This window comes from Megascapheus bottae, chromosome 7 (assembly GCF_031878675.1).
Source record: "Megascapheus bottae isolate mThoBot1 chromosome 7, mThoBot2.hap1, whole genome shotgun sequence".
NCBI classification, from domain to species: domain Eukaryota; kingdom Metazoa; phylum Chordata; class Mammalia; order Rodentia; family Geomyidae; genus Megascapheus; species Megascapheus bottae.
Genome location: NC_143515.1, coordinates 26549033 through 26555032, shown reverse-complemented (window position 1 = coordinate 26555032; position 6000 = coordinate 26549033).

The following is a 6000-nucleotide window of genomic DNA, read 5'->3' as shown; positions in this document are numbered from 1 at the left end:
GGAAGAGATGTAAAATAACTGAATTCATGTATTTGTTTACGTGAACATTTTTGGTCTTATTCTCTTCTTCCTCCTCCCTTTTCTCTTTATTGTCATTCAGTCTCTACGAATCAGCAAAAGGTATGAATCTTCATCTCAATATCTTGCATACCAGGCATTATTTATTCCTAGAGAGGGCTTTAATAATTTAGGGCCGGGAGTTTGGCCTAGTGGTTGAGTGCTTGCCTAGCATGCACGAATTCCTCGGTACCACGTACATAGAAAAAAGCCAGAAGTGATGCTGAGGCTCAAGTGGTAGAGCTCTAGCCTTGAGAAAATCCAAGGATAGTGCTCAGGCCCTGAGCTCCAGCCCAGGACTGGCAAAACAACAACAACAAAAAAATCAAACAAACAAAACAAAAACAATAATTTGATGAGCTATAGTTTAGGTTATTTTCTATACTGCTTTAGACAAGTGAGAATTTGAGGAAGGTTTACAATGAAGGATATCTTTTTTTTTTTTTTTTCATGACAACAGGTTTGCTTCTACTATGATCCTGATTTATTTAGTTTTCTTAAACTGGGTCTCACCGTGTTGTTGAAGCTGATGTCAAGCATCTGTGAGTTTAGGTAATGTTTCTGAGTGTTAGACTACAGATATGGACTACTGCACCTAGCTCTAATAGCTAAATTTGCTAATAAAAATTTTGGAGACAATCCTAATTATAACATGAGATCCATGAGTCTATCTGAGTAATACAGGGTCCACTCACTAGAAGAATCATATCCTTTTGAAGTTGTTTTTTTTTTTTTTACAAAATCTCATATTACAAAGTTTCAGACTACCAGTTTTTTATAGTGTGTGTGTGTGTGTGTGTGTGTGTGTGTGTGTGTGTATGTAAATAATCTACCAGTGAACTATACCCCAGGGAAAATATGAGCTTGAATCCAAGAAGAAAATGAGATTGGGAGAAAAATACAATTAATTTACAAATGTCTTACATTTTCTCTTCACGTTGAGAATAGTGCAAATCACCTATCTTAGTGATTACTTTGGATTTGACTAGTTGAAGAAAAATGTAGCCCATTCTACTTTAAAACTTTTTTACCCTTCAAAGTGAACCCTATCTTCTTCATTGTTGAAGCTAAGGAAGAACAGGTCAGATCATTATCGCATTTAAACTTAGCCAAACAGCTTTGTCATGTCAGGCCATCTTTCAGAATCCAGGGACTACAGTAGAAGTGGTTGAACTACGTGTTCATTTTGTGGGTGATTTACAAGCAATCTTGGGATAATATGTAAGGAACAACCAAGTATTGTAGAGATGAAAAATAACTACCCCCAGACCCACAATTATTCCCCTTCAGTAAGCAGAATAAAAGAATAAAAAAACCCTCTAATTCGAAAAATCTCCAAGGACCCAAAGGCTGAATAAACAGGAACTTCTGGACCCTAGTCAGCCATTGTTCCCACAGGTGTCCATAAGCTCCAGGAACTAACCTATTTTGTGTCAAAATTAGACTGCATATATAGCATTATATAGCATTTGTTTCCCAAACCATAAAACTACTCTTTGACAGTTGAATGGGACCCAGCCAGCATGAGAACTTTCTGTCAGTTTCCACCAGCCTGGGAAGCTCCCTAATCCCTATCTTATCTCACTGGACCACCTGATGGGTGTAAACCTGTGATTTTTGCCTTTAAAAAGACTGTGTAAACCCTGACTGTCAATTCCTCCCCCCACCTCACTGCCTCACTGCGTTGGGGTGCACGTGGATAGGTTCCCTGCCTGGCATGTAACCTGCAATAAACCTTGCTTTTGCATTTCGGATGCTCTATCTGGGTGGTTTTCTTTGGGGACCCCGTCTCAGGGCACAACAGTATGAACACAATTTTAGCATATACTGCTTCTATCTCTTTGTTAAAGTTGCTTTCCCATTTTTGCAGAGAAGATCAGTGGCAATGTGGGTGCTCAGGCATGATGGATGATTCACTGAACAGATTCATTTGTGTAGAATCTGCTGGAGGGAGCAAGTAAACCTCGGTAAAACAGAAACTACTCTAGGGGTTTTAGACAGAGACTTTAACAGTACAAGTCATGAAAGAGCTCAAAGTGCAATAATGAGGAGGGAACAAAACTCCAGGATGATTAATTGTCAAGAAGTTGCCACAACTAGAGCAAGAGAGGTGATAGTGGCACCATGAAAGCTCGGGATGCAGAAGGAAAGGAAGTACACGAGCATGGGAGGCGATAGAAGCATGTTCCAGAGAAAAACAAACATGGAGGACAGAAATGTCTCTGGTTCCCAACTCCTCCAAAATTCTATTCTTTTACCATGCCAGAGTTAAACTCATTAGAATGTCCAAGGACTTTGGGAACATTGTTTCCTGTGATGAAGGAGCTAAACAGGAGGAGTGAGGAGTTATGGGAATGCATTAACTAATTGATTTCCAAAGAATATGGAAGGGAAGTCACTGTGGTTAAACAAAGTAATTAAATCCAAAGCCCCAATGATCAGGAATTTGTCGGGTCACATGGCAAAAGAGACTGCATCTGTGACCAAGATAAGGATTTTGAGAGGGAGAGCTTATTGTGGAAAATTTGACTGGGTTTAGTGTCATCACAAATGTCTTTGAAACAAGGACTAAATTTAAAGTCAGAGAGGAGATCTGACAATGGAAACTGAGGTTGAGATAATTTGGTTTCCAACAAGAATGGGGCTGTGCAGCCTGTAGTAGGTAGAAGACAGGGCATTTTCTTTTAATTGCAACAACAGGATACTGGTATATTCAGTAAAAGCTCATAATATAGATAGATTAAATAGATAGATAGATAGATAAATAGATAGATAGATAGATAGATAGATAGATAGATAGATAGACAGACAGATAGATAGAACGAACCTTAGAAATCAAAAGCAAAGAAAAAGTATGTAGTCATTCTAAGGAAAAGATACTTATTAACCAAGTGAGAGTTTACTTATTCTCTCCACTGTAAACAGTAATTCTCCATGTCATCCCCAACTTTGTATCCTTTGAGCCTGAATGTAGCCTAGTTCCCTTATATTCCATCCCGTGGTAGGTAGGAATGGGCAGGACACAGAAACATAACCTTGTTTATTTTATAAATAAATTCTGAAGTCAAGTATTAATTAACTTGAAGTTATTTTTTTTCTTTTCACCCTATAATTGAAGTTCATTTATCCTCTCCCTGTCCTCCATCAATATAAAGTAAAATAATTGCTCCATTAGGAATAAATTATTTGAGGAATGACTAATTTTGAGTATCTGTTAAATCTGTACCTAACACATTTCTCTGTCAACTGGAATATATATATATATATAATGTATATTAAATGTCAAAATAAAGGTGATAAAGAATTTCCTTCACAAGGTCAGCATTTCTGAGACAGGGGTTAAAGCAAGAAGAATAAAGCACCTAGCTTCATGAAGAATACCGTGATAAATAGAAAAGGACAAGGTTCAATTTGGACAACACAGAACCCAAGATCAAGCAGGAGCATGACTGCCTCTCAGTCTGCAGCATAGCTTCAGCTTTGCCACCACATTGGCCTGGTAGAGACTTAAATCAGCTGCTACCTGAGGTCTGGTGCGTGTCAGGGGTCTTGATGCCTGTCCTCAGGGGTGGTGACTGTGATCACAACTGACAGTACCTGGCACTTCTACTGTCAGCCTCAGCATCCTAATGAGGCACTAAAGCTGCAAAGCTTTCCCTGCTTGGTGTGTGGGGGAGGAAAGAAGGGGAAAGAAAGAGGGTGGGGGGGGGTCTGGGCTTTTTACAAAAACAGTAAGGGGAGGAGCAAAGCTTTGGTGTTTGTTTTATTTTGCTTATGTGTTAAAAGCAAGCAGAAACCTAACAAGGGTTTTTGTTGTTGTTGTTGTTGTTGTTTGTTTTTTTGGGGGAGGAGGGGAATATTTTATTACCCTCTATTAGGTTTTATTTTGGGGGGAGGAGATACTTATTATGGCATTTCCATGCATGCTTACAGAATCCCTCTCCCCTTCCCTTCCCAAAACAACTTCACCCATTTCCCTGGTCTCCCCCAGTTTTTCATAGCATTTCTTGATGTAGAAGCGCACAGTTAATGAGCATAGCAAAGACAATGGGAACCCACATATAAAATTCATGCATGGTTGGTTCACCTAGGCAGTAGTCAGGTTTTGCAATGGAGGTAAGAAACTAGAAGGTTATTCACCTTTTACTATCTTGAATGCCTTTTGGCTAATTATTTTCCCTCAAGGCTTCCTTTTCTTCACACACAAAAAAATTCTATCATACTTTTACTTCTAAAACATTAAAATTGGGCAATATATGACTAGACATGATCTCCTGTCTTTAACTAATTTCCAGACAGTTAACAGATTCATCTTATTAATAAACATAAAAGGCCGAATGTTATTAAGTTGTTGAATTGATTTACTTTTGCTCCTGAGTTGTTTGATCATTTTATTGACCTGCAAATATTAACTGTTTATTTTGGATAATTTGCATGCTCAATGCTAGTTATTCCTTCAGAATAAAATACCTTTTGACACTATCTCTGATTGATTCAAGAACAATAGAAAATTCTCTGTTCCAAATATGGCTTTTTATGAAAAATAATTTAATTTCTTTTCTATTTCTTCCCATACTTCAGGTATTTCTATATTATTTATTATATATTATTTGTCCAGAGAGCAACGAAAGCTTGCTCCTTCTGCCTAGAGCTAGCTTACCTTCCTGATTTCCCACCTGGATACTGAACCTTCTGGTTCCAGATTACACATTACTTCCTCACACAATAATCAAAGGCTGCCTTCCCTGAAGTTCAAGCCTCTTTCTACTTTTTCTATTTTTCACAGCATCTATCATCCACTACACTTCTCCTTACTCTGTTTTATTGTCAACACAATTCCCTGAAAAGCATTGGCATTTATTTATATGAAGAAACAGGGAACTTAGTGCGTAATTGCAAACTGTTAGCCATTCTGGTCTTGGTGTTATAAATGCCACCCTGGAGAGCCTGGTATATGAATGGAGGCTTGAAATAAGAGTTTCAGAGGAAATTCCAGCATTATAAACAGAGTTTATATTAAAAATACACAGACATACCTAAGAGAAAAATACTTCTCAAGGGAAACTATTCATTATTTAGATCATATTTTTCAAACTACTTGATTCTGATCCTTCATAATCTTTGTGCTAGTTTATTACTATGAAATGTAGCTGACAATAATATAAAATAATTCTTGTCTATAAACACCCACATCCTGTCAATTCTCTCTACTTTCATCTGTGGACCATTATATATTTGTCTTACAATTCCAGATCTAAAATACGTGCATTGTTGTGTCTCAGAAGATAATATCACAATGGCCCACAATGCACAATTTGTCCTTTTAATTTTCTTCTTTGCTGTTCTGCAACCCATTATTCCTTTCTTAGTTAAGAACCTAAAATTTCTCTTCCTCAAGGCTGGAAATAGAAACTAATATCTTTTATCCTTAAAGCCAACCATAAAACTGAAAAATACTGCCTAAACTTCTTTTTTTTTTTTTTCTTTCTCTCTTCCTATCTGAATCTGTTTCTGGTTAAAAGCAAGATGCTTTCTTCTATCTCCACCTATGTGTTCATGTATTTGTTTGGTGTTGTACTGTTGCTTATGAGATAGGGCCTTGCTATTTTTGTACAGAAACTCAGTGGTGAGAAACAGAGAGGCCACATATTCAGAGTGTGAATTGGGAGTCTTGACTGGAGAGACAATGACTGAAGGTTGACCCTTGTCACCAAGAAAAGTAGTCCCCTCAGATATATTTAACATTGTTAGAAAACAATCATGAGAGTAGGAGTAGAAATAAAGAACATAAAAGTAATACCAACAAACCAGATCACTCCAGTGGAGAGCTGACATGGGATGCCATGGTGAATAGAGGAAGGCCAGGAGACACAAGGCATGGTATGATGGTGTCTGAGCTGGTTCAGGCCTCAGTTAGGTTAGGGTCTGAGGGTAAGGTCACAG